Raw genomic sequence first — 19,171 nt, 5'->3', positions numbered from 1 at the left:
CGGAGCTCCCTCCGTCGTGCGCATGCGCAGTGGGGGAACATCGACCCGTTTGCGAGCGTCCTTTGCTCGCGAACGGGTCTGAATGACCCCCTATATTCCCTATCACATGCACATGCACACACTAAGGATCATTTTGTCGGTAGCCAATTACCCTACCAGTATAAGTTTTGGAGTGTGGGGAGAAACTGGAGCACCCTGGGAAAACCCACACAAGCACGTGGGGAATATACAAACTCCACATGGTTAGGGCCGTGGTGGAAGCCGAACCCAAGACCCCAGTGCTGTCAGGCAGTAAAGGAGTGACGCGAGCATGTCGCTGACAGCGGCTACATACAGCGATGCTCAGCCACTCACATGCTCAGGCAGAGAAGCTACGCCTGCCATAGGCCTGTGCAAGTTTCAATGGCGCGACCGAAGTTTGCGTCCTTACGCACCAGACGGTAAAGCAGCGTGTATAGGTACTGAAAGCGGGCGCCTCAGTCCTTGCACGTTCACATGCGCGCTTGTACACCAGGGGAAGGGCTCTGTAGCGACATGAGCACGAAACCACGGACGCGCATACGGCAGACTATGCTTAAGCATATATTTGCGTATGGCGCAAAAAAGGGAACGGTGTGTGAGGTCCCGTCTGTAGCATTCGCTTTATTATTTGTGGGTGTTCTGCATGGGAGAACAAGTCAGTTTTAGGTAATGACTTAACAGAAGTGGGCTACCACAAAAAAAATAAAAGTTTGGGTAACCGGCGGTTTATAATACTTTCGTGGAAGCATTGCTGCCTCGCATCGCCGCGGTGATGATTGTTTTTGTGCGTTTATGTTCATGTTCCTGTGGTAAGAAATTAGCCTGTAAGCACTTTTAGGATGGGACTAATATGGATGAACAATCATTCTGTGTACAACGCAGCCGATTATGTTGGTGCCATATAAACTGTGGGGGGTAACTCAAAATCAAGCCACGCCCACATCCATAAAACACAGAATGGCAGCTAAGTAATGATGTACTTTGGCGGCTGTTCTAATATCCATGAACAATTAGGAACCAGTGATGTCATTTGTTTCATTCTAATACTGTAAATCAAACTTTATTGTAATGAACAGAGGATACAGAATGCCCACAATGTGTTTCTATAGACAGATAGACGTTGGACTATGCTCTGGTTTTCGCTACAAATTTTCCAATTGCAGTAAGTAGGGCAGAATTAATGAAGCTATAAAAATAAAAGAAAACCGTAAATAGCTCTTGTTAAATATATACTTCCCTGCCGCCGTAAGGCTGGAGTCACAGCAGGGACCGGTTTCCAACTCACAACTTGAGTCTTGATTGGCGAAATCTCGGTCGCTCTACCTTATGCGTAAGGACGCTTCCTGTTACCCCTGGTGCCGTTAGCACAACCTGCAGAGCTGGAATGTATCTGTTATCTAAATTAAAATACAAACATCTGTATTGGAGGCTCCCGGGGGGGTATTTGTACTATATGAAGCTAATGGAATCCATATACAGTAACTGTTTTTTATATATGACCTAACCGTATGGGAAGATATATATTTTCTGACGTAAGACCATACCTTCTTGGTTATACAGCCAAACAAGATACATTAAACTGTTGTTGTTATTATAGGTCTTCATTCTCGTAGGTATGGCAAACATCTCCAATTTACATTTTTGCTTAAACAACTTCAATGGGAGGCATGGCGGTACAGTGGTTAGCCATCCTGCATCAAGCTCTGGGGTAATGATTTAAATTCCCGACCACGGCCCTATGAATGTGGAGTGTTGCGTGGGTTTCCTAGGTCTTTCCTTTATAGATGGCGTTGTCCATCGGGAACAAATCCAGAAGTTTCACTCTCCGGAGCTGGATGCGCAACGCGACCTCATAGCATTCTATGGGGACTGCAGTGCCAGCGGGTCAAAGCAGATATCTCCGACCACTTTTATGCACATGGGGTTTGCGGCAAACATCAGAAAACGGTAGTTTTCGGAGGTTTGACCGCATTTTCATGGTTTATATACATCCCGCCCTGCGTGTGGTCATGTACTGATGTAGCTGGGAGCAATCCAGCCATTCAACCCAAAGGGACGCTCTAAAGGGTAAATTTACTAAAGTGAGAGTTTTTAGAAGTGAGTTTTAAAAGTGATGTTGCCCATAGCAACCAATCAGATTCTAGCTATTATCTTCTAGAAGGTGCTAGTTAAATGTTAAGTAGAATCTGATTGGTTGCTAGGGGCAACATCACTTTTAAAACTCACTTCTAAAAACTCTAACTTTAGTAAATTTACTCCTAATTGTCCAATTAGACTGATGATCCTATTGCCCAGCTCACGGGTGGGAGACAGTATTGGCGGAGCACATTTAGTCAACTGCATTGACAACTGTTCAACGGAGACTGTCAAATAGCCACAAACATTTTATGCCTGGAGAGGAAACCATCAATTCTCCACTGTTCTACTAGTTGCTAAATTTATTTACTTGTGTTTGATTATATTGTATTTAAATGTAATTAAAAGAGATGTGTGGTTCGGTTCTCCAGAAATCTGAATCCACCCGAAGTTTTGTGAATCCGGGTAAATCCGAGTGACGGTTCTAATCTCTTGAGGAGATCTGGGTAAATCCAAGTGGCGGTTCTAATCTCTTGAGGAGATCTGGGTAAATCCGGGTCGCGGTTCTGATTTTTTTGTCGTTCGGGTTTTGGATTGCATAAATTACATGATTTTAGCTGTCTTTAAAACTTTTTATCTATTTTAAAAAAAGCCAGATCCAAAACCAAAACACTTGAGGGTGATTTGCAACACCAAATCCAGATCCAAACCTTGAAGGAGATACAGATCCAAAACCAAAACCAAAATATGGGGGTCAGCGTACACTTTTTTTTTTTTTTTAAACTTGCATAGGAGTGAAAGGGACGGCTTTCTAGGAGCAAACTTATTCCAACAATATAACTAAGGATTCTGCTGCAGAACACACTTATGCCAAAAATCTAAATCAAATCCATCGTTTAAAATGGACAAAATCGGTGTAAATGGGAATACTTATATAACATCACGAGCACGGGGCCTTATAAGCTATTTTTAATCACTTCCATGATGTCAATGTACCTAAAACAGAACTTTTCCTGACAGAGCGGCAGTGTCTGAATGGTACAATCAGTTCCTGTAACACTGCAGTATGGACAGACCCACACCATCCCCGAGGGCTGACCTACAGTATAGCAGTCACCACTGCACTACATAAGGACCTGGGAACACACAGGAAACCATCTATTGCTGCTGCACATGACCGCTCATACACACATGACCAGGATACGGCGTCCCCCCACTTATATCACCCCTCTTCATGTGACTTATCGCTATAGATAATGCCATTAGAAAATGGTCTATAGTAGTGCTGTGAGCTTTGTAGTAGTGGATGGATAAATATATAGCAATTATGTATACTCAGGCTGTATGGAGGCCTGAGAACGAACTGTACATGCTGGTCTTGTGTTATACACACTTCCTGCCCCGTTGTCACATTCATGTCATCCAAAAGGCCAAACACTGTAAAAATTAGGGATGTGCAGGCTCGGTTCTACTCGGTTCCGTTCGTTTATTTTTACCGAATCTTATTGGCTATCTTATTGGCTATCTTATTGGCTATCCAAAACTCGTGACAGCTGAAACCCAATAAGATTCGGTAAAAAAAACCGAACGGAACCGAGTAGAACCGAGCCTGCACATCCAGAGTAAAAATGTGATGTTTAATAGAGCTAATCATACAAGGTAACTCTTCTACATTTTCCAGAATGTTTGCAAGCAGCCAGCCATAGAATACTGTATAAACGCACTAGCATCTGGCCACTAGGGAGGATATCTATTAAACCTTCTATGGAGGACAAGTGGAGAAGTTACCCATAGCAACTAATCAGCTACTAGCTGTCATTTATCAAGTCCATTCTATCAAATGGTAGTTACGAGCTGATTGCTTGCTAACTGCTATATCTCCCACTTAAGTCTGGTAGCTACGATACATCCTGCACTTATGTCAGCTGAACTGACTTAGGGGTATATTTACTAAAGTGCGAGTTTTTAAAAGTGGAGATGTTGCCCATTAGCAACCAATCAGATTCTAGCTATTATCTTCTATAAGATTCTAAATAAATGTTAAGCAGAATCTGGTTGGTTGCTATGGGCAACATCTCCACTTCTAAAAATCTGCACTTTAGTAAATATACCCCTCCATCTTGTCAGCTCTTCTCGCCATTTCAGCCTAGTAAAAGTGCTGCGTCGCACAGCAGAGAATTATCTGTGTGTATTAGGGGCCTATTTACCATTAAATATGAAGTATTCCTCAGGTGTACTATGGAGGGATTGCAGCAAATTTCTCCGATATCTGCTACGGGCTCTCTATTTTCATCCGCAAATGCAGCCCCCATAGGTTTCTGCGAGGGCAGTTGTCCTGCCGGATATACCAAGCTCTGGAATGCTTCCAAAGCTTGGCCAAGATAGGATAACGCCATCTCCAGATGGTGCTACCCTATAGTAGCCTATGAGCTACTAATTTGCAAAATTTTCCATTGCCCCCCCCCCCGGTAATGCGTGTGCCGGTCGACAGCCATGCCTGTGCGTTGGCTGCCGTGGACCTGAACCAGGAAGCAGTGTAATAGCGCAACGCTATCAGCTCTTTGACAGGACGGGCTCTTATATTTTGGTAAATTTAAAATATTAATTTTCACATCGCAAATTTGGGGCAAAAAATTTCACATGTGCATTAAAAATGCACATTTTGATAAATATGCCTCTTAGGGGCCTATTCATCAACACTAAAATAACGTTTTTAAGGACATTTTCCTTAAATAACGTTATTTTGGTATTCATGTAGCCACTTAGCACAGGAGATATCACAGAAATCTCCTTGCTAAGTTCCCCTGCGTTAATTTCCACACTCCCCATACATTAGTACATTAGTACATTAGTATGGGGATGTGGAAATTATGGTATTCATCAAATTCCGAAAATTATAAATTTTCGGAATTTGATGCAGTTACTATTCGCCACTGTGAGGTGGAGAATAGCAGGTGAAACTTACCTGTATCCGTGTGTGCAGGTCCCCCGAAGAGTCCCTCCGGCGCTCTGCTCCGTCCTCAGGCTCCGGAGGCTGGTCTGTCATGTGTGCTCCCCAGCAGAGCACAAGAAAGTTTAGAAAAAGAAAAAAAAAGTTTTTTTTTTTTTCTAATCTGTCATGTGGTCTGCAGGGAAACCACATGACAGACCAGCAGGACGGAGCCGGAGGCTGCTGCGCGGACAGGTAAGTCAGGGGGGGGAGGTGAGCGGAGGGGGGTGGGGGGGGGGGGTACACAAACTTAACGCATCTGTAGGCAGTGCTGCGCATGCGCTGGTTTTACAGATGTATCAGCGCATGCGCAGCACTGTTTCCAGATGCGATAAGGTAGTGTAGGCAGGGAAAAGTATCTATTTCCCGAAAAGCTGTCATCGCAAAAATGACAGCTTTTCGGAATAGATACTTATGGAGAGGTGGAATGATGAATTCCTCCTATAATTAGCTAGAACTCCATGAGAGTTCTAAAGCTAATTATCTCCAGAGAATTTTTAGGTTTAATGAATAGGCCCCTTAGGCTGTAGAGAACAGATCTCTGTATTAAGATTTGTCCACTTATGGTTCTTTTGTCTCATGTAAGATCTTCTGCTCCTGTTCTGTTCTAAGTGTATGTTTATCTTGTTTCTTGATTACATCGTGCTGCTGGATATATTGTGGATTATAAATAGAGAATGTATAATATTCTTCTTACTTATGCTGAAGGGGGTGCTGAGTTTATTTACCAGGGTTTTATTTGGGCTGGTTTGAGGAGTTGTGTGATCGAATGGGAGGGGAAACAACATCACCTATTCCCACCCACCGCAGTAAGCAATAAGTGGCACAGAGGTGATGACACATCACACAGCATTCTGCCATTCATGCACTCATGTGGTCGGAGCTCGGTGATGCCATCGGTCTCACCTACCATCCCACCTTGCATCAGGTAAGCTCTCCAACAGGTGACCAGGAGATCTCGCTCTAATGCGGAAGTCTCCTAGACATTCTCAGGGGTCTATGGGCCCGATTCAGACCCGGACGCTAAGCTGTGATCTCTCGCTGCCAAAAGGGGCCGGGTATGCAAATTCCGCGATCGCACTGTCTGGTGTAAGGAAGCCCCTATAAATCTTAGAGAGCGACGGCAGAGTGAACGCACGCCGGTGTAAAGACGCCCACTTTTCTTTCTTAACACAGGTCATCTCCAGGAAGTGTCTGATTAATCAGAACCATCGAGAGCCATCGGAGCTGCACGCAGCGCTTGAGGTAGACCTTACCCCGCCGCAAGCACTACGATCACTGCTGGCGGAAATACAACCAAGTGACGTGTACAATGACGCCTTCATGCTAATTATGCACTCCCATAAAACTCAGTTTGGATGCCCAGACACGCCTGCGTACGCAGCACCACTCCCCCGTTCACAAGCACCTTCCCCTGTTACCACCCACAAACGGTGCTATCTGTCACGCAAAGTAGCGCTCAGACTTTGTGCTACGAGCGCACCATTCCCGATCACAATGACTGGTTCGCACACTGCGATGCATACGCATGCGCAGATGGGCGACAATCGCCCATAGCGTGCGTCCGTGGCTTAGTGTCCGGGTCTGAAGCGGGCCCTATGTACTAAACCTAGGGGAGAGATAAAGTGGACGGAGATAAAGTACCGACCAATCAGCTCCTAGCTGTCACTTTACAGGCTGTGTTTGAAAACTGACAATTAGGAGCTGACTGGTTGGTACTTTATATCTCTCCAGTTTATCTCTCGCTAAGGCTTAGTACATATTAGAGTGATAGGCAACTACAGTATAAGCTTAAAGTTCAGAAGCCAATAATATGATTAGTAATCTAGTTTAAGTGCTGATTCTTTTGTTTATTGCTCACATGAAATTTTAACATGTTTGTTAAAAAATGTCTTAAATCAGTGGTTCCCATACTGGGTCCTCAAGACAAACTAACAGTCCAGGTTTTAAGGATATTTATGCTTGAGCACAGGTGGATTAATTAGAATACCGTCCGCTGGCATCCCAATGATAAGTATTAGGTTTAGGGGGAGGGTAAGGTTTAGGGGTTAGAGTTATACACTAGGGATGGGTTAGGCTGAGGGGGGGGGTAGGGTAAGGCTGCTGGGGGAGGGTTAGGTTTAGGGGTTAGAGTTAGGCACTAGGGGTGGGTTAGGCTGAGGCGGGGGAGGGTTGGGCTGCGGGGGGGAGAGTTTGGGCTAAACTGCAGGGAGGGAGGGTTACGGTTAGGATGCAGGGGGTTAGAAGGGATCGGTATAAATGACCGCCGGACGAGAACCTGGCGGTCGAAATCCCGACGCCGGCAGGCCGAACAGCGGAGATCCCGACAGAGGTGAATAAACGACCTAACCCTGCTTTAGGGGTGCCTAACCCTATCCTCCCCCCCTTAGTGCTTAACCCTAACCTCCCCCTGGGGTGCCTAAACCTAATCCCCCCTCACCGCACCCTAAACCTAACCCTTCTGGAGGGGGTGCCTAACCCTAACCTCCCCCCTTAGTGCCTAACCCTAACCCCCCCTTTCCCTAGCCTAACCCCAACCCTCCCGGGGGGTGCCTGACCCTAAATCTCCCGGGGTGCCCTAAACCTAAACCCCCCCCCCTGCGGCTATGAGACGGAAGCGTGGACAGTAATTACCTTGTTCGGTCCCGCGTCGTTCTGGATTCCGGCGTCGGGATTATGATAGGTGTTGGTATTTCGACACCTATCAATAATTCCTAGCCGGCAGTCTTCCGTCGGGATTGTGACTGGCGACCGACTGCATCCCGGTTAGAATACTTACCTAGTTGAGTCAGAATTCTGACTGTCGGGATGCCGCTGTCGGTATTCTGACCCCCAACATCCAGACTGCTGGGATCCCGTACTCAACTCTAACAAAACATACATGGTGGTTGACAAGCCCTCCCCACCCCAAAATTAAAGATCAATATAAATCGATGATTGGTTCCAGAAATCGTTTGAGAATTTAAAACTGACTTAAACAGTTCTAGCATCTCAAGTAGCTGCATTGTATAAACTGATGCTATCGAAAACGCATGCGAGTGAACAGTGGTGCAGCCACGCGGCCGTGGAATTGCATAGCTGATCTTTTAGCCCTAACAATAAGTATTTTCTAAAAATGCTGCTGAAACAGAGGCTGGTGATTACGCCTTTCATCGCCCTCCTGTACCACTTAAGAGGAGGACAGATCGACTTTGAAGTCTCCTCGTCTCCCAGTGGAAGACTGACTGCCAGGTGAACTCGCCCCTCCTTTCCTGGTCATGCAAAGCAAGTGTAATCTGGACAGCAGACATGAGAATAAGCAGAGAGGAGAGGAGACCGCTGGGCCTCTAGCTATGTAAACCTGGCAGAAAACGGTTTATATGAATATCAGCTGTTCTGGGCGGGAGGCCAAGAGTCGATTAAGGCCAGCTGAAAGAGCAAGGAACTTGTCAGGGTAGCAGCAATGCGTTATTCACAGTGTTGAGTCTATGGGTAGGAAACACACAGAGGCCACGTGGTGCCTGCCACTGACGTCAAGGGCAGCCCGTGCACCTTCTTGGGGATACTGTATATACCAGCTCAGACCTGCTTTTCCAACTTATACAAGTGTTTGCAGCTGTCTCCGTCATTCTTGTAATAATAGCGATGTGGGAGAGGGGGAAAGCTTCTCTTTCTATTCCTATGGTACTTAATAAATATTTAATCCCCTAAAGCATAATTCTTCATTTATTCCCCCATTTTTTAAATACTTTAATAACTACCGGGCCAACGTATAAAATGTAATTTTTGTTTTTAATGTAAAATCTAAACTACAAATAAAACATTCTACAGATACATGACACGACATTTAGCGTCAGTGACGCTAGCGGAACTATGCACAACAACCTTGGCTGCGATTCATTTACATTTATTGTTTCTGCTTGTGTGATATCTTTCTGCGTATCGACAGCTGCACAGGGTTCCAGTCACTAGAGCTACACTAAAAAGGTTGACAATGTCTAGATAGACCCCAAATGTTAGACACTCAACAGGTTGACAGGGACAAAAGGTCGACAGGTGCAAAAGGTCGACACACAAAAGGTTGACATGGATGATTATAGACAGGTACAAAAGGTCGACAGGGTCAAAAGGTTGACACTATAATGGTTGACGCGTTTTTTTTTTAGGGTTATGGACTTACCGGAAGGTTATGGTAAGGATCTAGGAGGGATGGTTAGGGTTAGGCACTTACCGGAAGGTTAGGGTACGGATCTAGGAGGGATGGTTAGGGTTAGGCACTTACCGGAAGGTTAGGGTACGGATCTAGGAGGGATGGTTAGGGTTAGGCACTTACCGGAAGGTTAGGGTTAGGCTCTAGGAGGGATGGTTAGGGGAATGCACTTACCGGAAGGTTAGGGTGAGGCACTTACCGGAAGGTTAGGGTTAGGCACTTACCGGAAGGTTAGGGTTAGGCTCTAGGAGGGATGGTTAAGGTTAGGCACTTACCGGAAGGTTAGGGTTAGGCTCTAGGAGGGATGGTTAGGGTTATGTACTTACCGGAAGGTTATGGTAAGGATCTAGGAGGGATGGTTAGGGTTATGCACTTACCGGAAGGTTAGGGTAAGGATCTAGGAGGGATGGTTAGGGTTATGCACTTACCGGAAGGTTAGGGCAAGGATCTAGGACTGATGGTTAGGATTAGGCACTTAGCAGAAGGTTAGGGTAAGGATCTAGGAGGGATGGTTAGGGTTATGCACTTACCGGAAGGTTACGGTAAGGATCTAGGAGGGATGGTTAGGGTTATGCACTTACCGGAAGGTTAGGGTAAGGATCTAGGAGGGATGGTTAGGATTATGCACTTACCGGAAGGTTAGGGTTAGGCACCAGGAGGGAGGGTTAGGCTCTAGGAAGGATGGTTAGACTTAGGCACTTACCGAAAGGTTAGGGTTAGGCTCTAGGAGGGATGGTTAGGGTGAGGCACTTACCGGAAGGTTAGGGTTAGGCACCAGGAGGGAGGGTTAGGCACCAGGAGGGAGGGTTAGGATTATGCACTTACCGGAAGGTTAGGGTTAGGCTCTGAGGGATGGTTAGGGTTATGCACTTACCGGAAGGTTAGGGTTAGGCTCTAGGAGGGATGGTTAGGGTTAGGCACTTAGCGGAAGGTTAGGGTTAGGCTCTAGGAGGGATGGTTAGGGTCAGGCACTTAGTGGAAGGTTAGAGTTAGGCTCTAGGAGGGATGGTTAGGGTTAGGCACTTAGCGGAGGTTTAGGGTTAGACATCAGGAGGGAGAATTAGGGTTAGGCACCAGGAGGGAGTGTTAGGCACCAGGAGGGTTAGGGTTAGGCACCAGGAGGGAGAGTTAGGCACCAGGAGGGTTATGCACCAGGAGGGAGGGTTAGGGTTAGGCACTTAGCGGAAGGTTAGGGTTAGGAACCAGGAGGGAGGGTTAGGCACCAGGAGGGTTAGGGTTAGGCACCAGGAGGGAGGGTTAAGCACCAGGAGGGAGGGTAAGGCACCAGGAGGAAGGGTTAAGGTTAGGCACCAGGAGGGTTAGGGTTAGGCACCAAGGGGAGGATTAGTATTAGGGTGAAGATTAGGGTTAGGAAAAAAATATGTTGACCATTTTTGTGTCGACATTTTTACCTGTCAACCTTTTGTCCCTGTCTACCTATTGAATGTCTACCATTTGTGGTCTATCTTTTTACTGTAGATATTTTATACCAAACCCCGCTACATATTGAGGACCTCATTCAGAGTCGGTCGTTGCGGCCGCACGGTCGTAAGGGAAAAGGGGCCGGATATGCAAATGAAGCGCTCGCAAGTTGCGTCGTTAGGAAGGGATCGTTAGCTGGACGAGCGAGGGGAGGATGCGGCCGTAAGACTAAATCACGCCCCCTTCTCGTTCGCAATACACGTCATCTCCGGGCATATAAGGATTAATCGAGACCATCGGAGCTGGTCGTAGAGCTTAAGGTTGACCATACCCTCTCTTAAGCACTACGATCAAGTCAGTGTACAAACCACCCATGTCACATGTGCCATGACACTACTTTGTTAATTATGCACTCCCATAAAACGCCGTTCGCATAGTCAGGCACGTCTGCGTTCGGATCTCCACTCCCCCGTTTTCAAGCATCTCCCCTGTTACCACCCACAAACGCCTCATTCTGTCACTCAAACTAACGACCTGGCTGTGTTCAAGGAGAGAGAAATTTCTGATAGTAACAGCTAGTTTGCGCACGCGCACTGCGAATTTTACGCATGCGCAGTTTAGCGAACATCGGCTGCATACGACGTGCGGCCGCAACGACCGACTCTGAATGAGGTCCTGAGTTCTCCAATATGGATCAATGAGCTTATGTAATATTTACATGAGAAAAATGAACCACAAATGGACAAAACCTAATGCAGAGCTTGCTGGCCAGTTATGGTGCAAACCAATCACCAGACATGCAGACAGACAATTTCGCTACTGATGTTGGTGACCAAATTGCACGGATCTGGTCCCATAGCCACCACATTGCTGCAATTGCCTTCAACTCTCGTTTCCGAGGTGGACGATAAGTCCAAACATGCACCAATACAGGCCATCATGATGCCCTCATAGATGCAACGGTTGCTGAATTTGTTCAAATATTACAAACTTTACATGTAAATGACCAGCGTTAGAGTTCAGTATTACATTGCCACCCACCACACACTGCATTAGACTGCCCCCACCATTGAATGTAAACGCTATCTAGTACAATCAAGAATGCCGGAACCTAATAACGCAGACATGCAGGAGAGAAGCTGGACTCAGGTCACTGATTGTGTCACTGCGTCATCACAGAGCTTCCTCTACTGATGAAGGAAGTAGTTCAGCTCTTCCTCTTTCACTGCTCTATCATCCAAATGAAAGCGCTATGTTCTTGGCTCGGAATGGCATGGATTTTTGCCATAACACTGGGAATATATTACACTGACAGGATTCTAAAGAGAGTAGTAGAGAGACGGTTTTGCAGGTGAGGACATTAGTACAGAAGAGAAGACTAGGAAGTCTCTCTGTAACAAATGTGGTATTGGAGAAGACGTCTAGCTTGCAGAGTGGAAGTAAGCAGGCACAGGCTAAGGTCAGTGCAGGGAGAAGTGGAGCGTAGTTAACCGAAGTCAGTAGACAGATAATCGGGCAGAGATGTAGTCAGACAGACTGGCTCAGTAATAGCAGTAGCAACATCAGGGTGAGATCACAGGTACAGACCTAGAACAAGTCACAGGTATAGACCTAAAGATGCGTCCACATCCATCTAGCCTCCTTGCGCGTTAAACAGCCCTTCTAGTCGCGTCATGCCGTGGCGTGACTCGGTATCGCCAAGCGTCTTTTCGTGCAACTTGTTCCCTTCAAATGCATCTTAATCGCACAAGTTCTGCTAATGAAAATGATATGCGCATGCCTATGTTCTGTGTGCGGCTGCGGGTGTATCTGCCTGCGAAACGCTACGTTACAGTGTCACGGTCGCTGAGGCTGTAACGTAGCAAGTCGCAGAATACAAATAACCCAATGGTTCCATCAGACTGGACACAGACTAGGAACAGATGAAGCTTAATATGCGCTATATAGAGAGAGTCTAACCTGTGCTTTGTCTGCAATTCCTAAAATATTGCATCCCCTCTTTATGTAAATATATCTATATACACTTAATGACGTCACTTTAGTAAGTTACACCTCAGCATCATGTTAACTTACCGGGTCACTTTAAATGTGTGTTTTTGCCTCTTGCCAGTATTCCCCCACACAAGGCAATCATAGGGTATATTTTCAGGCAGGCTGCTCCTTCCATTGCCATCTGTGAAGAGAATGATAGTAACAATGAACAATTCAGTCTGCAGGGCAGGGAGACCAGGCCGATACATAGAGAGATGCTGTGTCCTCTCCGCACAACGGGCCATCGAGACAATCCCTGGAATCCTAGACTGACACTTCACAGCACTTCTTCCTTACACAATTATCTAGTACAAGGTATGTATTTATTAAAGTCAATCCACTGTATGCAAAGCAGGCTTAATCCAATATCCAATCAGTCTGGAAGCACGTCGTAAACAAATAAAACTGATTGGATTTGGTTTGATCCTATGAGATGGAAGATCGGATTGGCTGATGCCCAGTGTATTACACAGTTATAGCTGATGAACTCAATCCATTCAAAATTCATTTTGTGTTATCTACTCCTCAACTGTTACCATGGTAATAATATCACACTGGCAGGTCCAGCCAAGCTACAGCCAGATGATGTCAAAGGGGAATGAAAAGTTAGTGCTACACCTATTGTAATAGACGTAGTTTTCTGCCACAGCCATTTCTTATGGAGCAGTGACTGCAGACCGTTCAGCCCACAAGATACATAGGGGTCTATGTACTAAGCCTTGGACAGAGATAAAGTGGAGAGAGATCAAGTACCAACCAATCAACTCCTAACGGTCACAAAAATGATAGTTCGGAGTTGATTGGTTGGTACTTTGGGTCTCATTCAGACCCACTCGCAAGCGGGTCGATGTTGAGGCCATGCGCACACGCAGCGGCCGCACTGCGCGTGCGCAAGCCCCGGAGCGAGATAAAAATTCTCTCGTCCCGGGGCTCACTACAAAAGGGGCGGCTGTCGATGGTGATCGACAGCTCGCACCGTTTTGTAGGCGGGGTGGGGGGTGGCTGGCCAAACGGAGGAGTTCCCGAAGGTCAGTGGTGAGCTCCCGGCTCTATTAGAGCCGAAAGCTCACTGGGGCTTGCGGAAGACGAGACCCTACCACAAGGGTCTCGTTGCAAGCCAAGATGTTCGCGATGGTCTTGACCATCGCGGCCATCATCCTGGCCGCTCGTTAAAGCTGTGGGTGGTCATCCACAGCTTAGCGAACGGCCAGGAGGCCGGCTCTTTACAGAGAAGCGGCCGCCCTCATTCAGAGCGAGCACTCGCATTTTGCGAGCGGCTCTGAATGAGGTCCTTTATCTCTGTCCACTTTTTCTCTCTCCAATGCTTAGTACATAGACCCAAAAGCCAGTAAAGTATTACTGGCTTTGTATCTTGAAACCCCTAATCGGTGGAGTCACAATAGTTAAAAAAGAATATACAGATGTCCTGGGCAAATAATAAATAATTCCACATAATATTAAGAGAAGCATGTGAGATAAAGTTTCATTGTAACTCAAATAGATCAGCATGACTAATCCGGTCACACCTGTGAAGGTTCACCCTCAGTGTAAGTGGGAAATTTGCTCGCAGATCTGATCAGTCCAGTCAGATTGCAATGTTTGTTACCAACACAACACAGATTAGGGATGGCTATCGGTGGGTTAATCATTGATAGTGCCATCGGTGGTTAGCATCAATGGTATGAAACCATAGGCGGGAAATCATGGATAGTTTCACCCATCGATGGCCATCCCTGCTCTGATACAATCTGGGCAGCGGGACAATCAGGGGAGAGGCTTAGTGGTGGAGTGGGCGGGGCTAATCTGTTCCTGATTCACCAGAAGAAAAAAAAATGCTGCCTCTGTGCCATCGATGGCGCAGAACCATCAAATCTCTACCATTGATGGCAATGCCATCGCCCATTGGTTGTCGTTAACCATCGATGATCGAAGGCCATGCACAACACAGATGCCTTCGGGATGATATTAGCTGTATTACCTTTGTCTGCATTCTACCAAAATATGCTGCCCTCCTGAGACAACAAATGACTAGCAGGGAGTTAAATGATTCCATTCAGTTATTAAGAAGAGACAAAGTGAAACGACAAGGGGGACTGTCCCTCTAATTCAGTAACTCTGCTAAGTGGGACACCAGTTTTAAAAGGTCATAAATCTTAATGGATATAATAGGGACATCCCCTGCTGTCACCAGGGCCTGAAACATTGCTTAAGGGTTATTTCCCTCCAGGGAATCCAATGACCGCAGCTCTTGGCATAATCAGATGGGTACTGGAGCAAATATTCCTCCTTCCATTAATGTTATGTAACAGTTTGAATCACTGGGGCCCGGCAGAGACTCAGGAGAGACCCTGCTGGGAATAGTTATCACTCTTGTAGTAAATTGCTGCTGTTTAATACATGGTTATTTGAGGGAACAGTGGGGGTGTTCACAGCGTAAGGATGCTGTCAACGGGGCTGAAGATTTAGTTCATCTTATGCAAATCCTATACATTTTATCTATTACACAAAACACAGATACTGAAAGCAGAAACTCTTGCTGGGTACACACTGGGTGATATATTAGCCGTTCAATCGAATGGCTGATATATCGTGTACTGCCAATCGCCCGATGATTGCTAACTATTGATGGTCAATGGCAATCCCAAGTAATAGCACTGTGATGGGGTAAGCATTGCCTGTCAGTGTGGTGTTAGCACTGTGATGGGGTAAGCATTGCCTGTCAGTGTGGTAGGAGCACTGTGATGGGGTAACTTCTGTCAGTGTGGTAGTAGCACTGTGATGGGGTAAGCATTGTCTGTCAGTGTGGTAGTAGCACTGTGATGGGGTAAGCATTGTCTGTCAGTGTGGTAGTAGCACTGTGATGGGGTAAGCATTGTCTGTCAGTGTGGTAGTAGCACTGTGATGGGGTAAGCATTGTCTGTCAGTGTGGTTAGTAGCACTGTGATAGGGTAAGCATTGTCTGTCAGTGTGGTTGTAGCACTGTGATGGGGTAAGCATTGTCTGTCAGTGTGGTAGTAGCACTGTGATGGGGGTAAGCATTGTCTGTCAGTGTGGTTGTAGCACTGTGATGGGGTAAGCATTGTCTGTCTGTGTGGTTTTAGCACTGTGATGGGGTAAGCATTGTCTGTCAGTGTGGTAGTAGCACTGTGATGGGGTAAGCATTGTCTGTCAGTGTGGTAGTAGCACTGTGTTGGGGTAAGCATTGTCTGTCAGTGTGGTAGTAGCACTGTGATGGAGTAAGCATTGTCTGTCAGTGTGGTAGTAGCACTGTGATGGGGTAAGCATTGTCTGTCAGTGTGGTAGTAGCACTGTGATGGGGCAAGCATTGTCTGTCAGTGTGGTAGTAGCACTGTGATGGGGCAAGCATTGTCTGTCAGTGTGGTAGTAGCACTGTTATGGGGCAAGCATTGTCTGTCAGTGTGGTAGTAGCACTGTGATAGGGTAAGCATTGTCTGTCAGTGTGGTTAGTAGCACTGTGATGGGGTAAGCATTGCCTGTCAGTGTGGTAGTAGCACTGTGATGGGGTAAGCATTGCCTGTCAGTGTGGTAGTAGCACTGTGATGTGGTAAGCATTGTGTCAGTGTGGTTAGTAGCACTGTGATGGGGTAACTTCTGTCAGTGTGGTAGTAACAGTGGCGTAGGGCGATTGAAAACTACATTTGCATGACGTGTGGGTGGCTTTTTTCTAGTTTTGAGTGTGTTTAGAATTTCCTCTCATTCTACACTTTCCCCAATTTTTTATAATTAATTCTTAAGCTGGGTACACACGTAAAGATTTTCTGTCCAACCATCCAACTAGTTGATTGGTTGGAATGAAAATCTGGTAAGGTATGAAAGCAAATGACAATCAGCAATTTGTTCCCAAACGCCGGACAAATGGACAAAAACTGTTGTTTGAACAAATTTGTTTAGATCAAACATTTAACGAACTTGTCTGAACGACCATTTTCATCTGTTTTCTGGTATTTAGGAGCAAATTGCTGATCATCATTTACTCCATACTTGCCAACTCTCCCTGATTGTCATGGAGACTCCCTGAAATAGCAGCAATCTCCCTGTCTCCCTGAATAGTCTAGTAATCTCCCTGATTGCAGCTTACCCCCATTATGAAGCTGTTACACTGTAGTAAAGAAATCCCAGAGATATATACATTCAAAGTGGATCTTTAGTATAATTTCCCTGCATTGGATATAAGGCACAATGATCCCTATGGCTACATGCATTTTCTGAAAAGTATTAGTGTGTTTTCATCAACAAGTAGATCTTACTAACTGCTATGGGGCTCATTTTCATTCCAACCAATCAACTAGTTGGATGGTTGGACAGAAAATCTTTACATGTGTATGTAGCTTTAGGCATATATTTACTAAAATGCGGGTTTATAGAAGTGGAGATGTTGCCCATAGCAACCAATCAGATTCTAGCTATTATCTTCTAGATCTAGAAGGTGCTAGATAAATGATTAGCAGAATCTGATTGCTATGGGCAACATCTGCACTTCTATAAACTTGCACTTAGTAACTATACCCCTTAGTCCCAGGTCTTCTGGAAAAAGTAAACTCAGGTTTGGATTTATGCTCAAATTTTCTGTTTTGGCTCTTAACGTTCTCAATAACGGGGTCATTCAGACCCGCTTGCGAGCTCAAGACGCTCGCAAGCTGGTCGATGTTGCCCCACTGCGCATGACGGAGGGAGCTCCGTCGTGCGCATGCGCGAGACCCGGATAGCGACGGGCTCTCCGTCGCTCCGGGTTTTTGCACCAAAGGGGGCGTGCTGTCGATGTTGATTGACAGCACGCCCCCTTTGGTGGGAGTGCCGGGGACGTGACTGCCAGACGGAGGCGTTCCCATGCGAACACCTACCGTCTAAAGCCAGCCCCACTGACATCACTAGTGATGTCAGTGGGAGTGATTTTGACTCTGATAGAGCCAAAATCACTCCAGGGCTTGCGGCAGCGAGACCCTACCGCAGGGTCTCCAGCGCAAGCCCGATGGTCGCGATGGTCTTGACCATCGCGACCATCATTATGGACGCTCGCTATAACTGTGGGTGGTATCCCACAGCTATGCGGGCGTCCATAAGGCCGCTCCATTTTCAGGGAGGAGGGCCCTGATTCAGGGCGAGCGCTCTGGTCAGAGCGTTCGGCTCTGAATCAGGCCCTAAGTACCACCTCCTCAGTCCTTTCTCCTTCTCAAACCTCATTGCTGATGGAAAAATGTGGACCTATTAGGTTAGACCCCCAATATTACCAAACCATGCTCCAATCTGAACATGTCAATCCATCTCCCACAAGACCACGCCCCTTTTCAGATGACAAAAATCTGTTTTGTGCTGTGAAATCCCAGTCTTAGGAGCCTCTAATACCGTAAGAATAGCACAGAGAAAGTGACTTCTTCCTGGTGTATTCAGTGGGAGATCCTAGTATGTCCCGGATTGCCCTTTGCTCCTAAAATCCTGAGAAACCAAGTAATGGGCTTGAGGACAGGATATTTATAGCGCAGGTCGCCGTGTTCACTTCTCTTACAGTTTTTATTTGTCATAACAATTTTTTTTTTTTTGGCAACTTGGCACCCATTTAGTTACACTCTGGAAATGCACAAAGAATAAATAAAACAGTCCAGAAAAAGAAATACAAAATCTCTCCCCAAGAATGTAAAAGGAAATGAGTAACGCAAATAATGAATTCACATGGGCAGGAACTATGCATCGCATCCCCATACTCAGTGTAGTCTATTTTTTAGCCGTAGCAAATGCTACTGTGCTTCGTTTTTTGTTCCAGGATTTTCTTGGCTGGCTGGATCCTGATGACAAATGCACCATATCCTGCAACTTCTCATTGTATAACATTTCCTAAATCCAGGCTACAAAACCTTGGGCTTTACTACCATAGGTGCAAGGGGTGCAGGTCAGGCTTGCCTACCCTCCCGATTTGGCCAGGAGACTCCCGAAAATCGGGTGCAGCCCCCGGCCACCCAGAAGGGATGTCAAGTCTCCTGGCAGCCGCTGATTCCCCCCGCCCCCCCCCCCGCGATTAATAGTTAAACCCCCGCAGTGGAGAGGGCTGGTGACGCGATTCACATCATTTTGGCCATGCCCCCTGCTCCACAATGCCTGTATTATCAGCATTGTATAGTGGGGGCGGGGCCAAAAGGACACAAATGTGTGGCCACTCCCCCATCATGCCCACAAATGCTCGTCATCCTTCCGGGCACTCCCCTTTGTCCCGGCCACACACCCCCTACCTGCCGCTCTGGCTGCTCCCTCCCCGAAGGAGCAGCCAGAAAATCGGCAAGTATGGTGCAGCTGCTATAGGGCCCAGAGCAGAGGGGGGCCCATCTTCCTTGTCAAAGTTACACGTGTTATATACATTTTTCACCATTGGGTGGTACATAGGGGCCCTTACACACTTTTGCTATGGGGTCTTCAAATCCCTAGTTACGCCC

General features: G+C 46.5%; 1 long non-coding RNA gene across 5 annotated transcripts in view; it reads right to left on the bottom strand.

Moving 5' to 3' along the window:
- The window catches only part of LOC148474988 (uncharacterized), a 269,290-nt gene that overhangs the window by 20,643 nt on the left and 229,476 nt on the right, over positions 1-19,171 (bottom strand). For all 5 annotated transcript variants that reach the window (XR_015872789.1, XR_015872791.1, XR_015872792.1 and 2 more), the window contains one exon: positions 12,771-12,870. This is a non-coding gene — a long non-coding RNA (uncharacterized LOC148474988). The remainder of the gene's footprint in view (positions 1-12,770; positions 12,871-19,171) is intronic.

The sequence above is a fragment of the Taudactylus pleione genome, unplaced genomic scaffold (genome assembly GCF_031769625.1).
Source record: "Taudactylus pleione unplaced genomic scaffold, aTauple2 ptg000791l, whole genome shotgun sequence".
In the NCBI taxonomy this organism is placed as follows: Eukaryota; Metazoa; Chordata; class Amphibia; order Anura; family Myobatrachidae; genus Taudactylus; species Taudactylus pleione.
The sequence above is the reverse complement of the archived record's forward strand: the minus strand, read 5'-3'. Positions and strand labels throughout refer to the sequence as shown.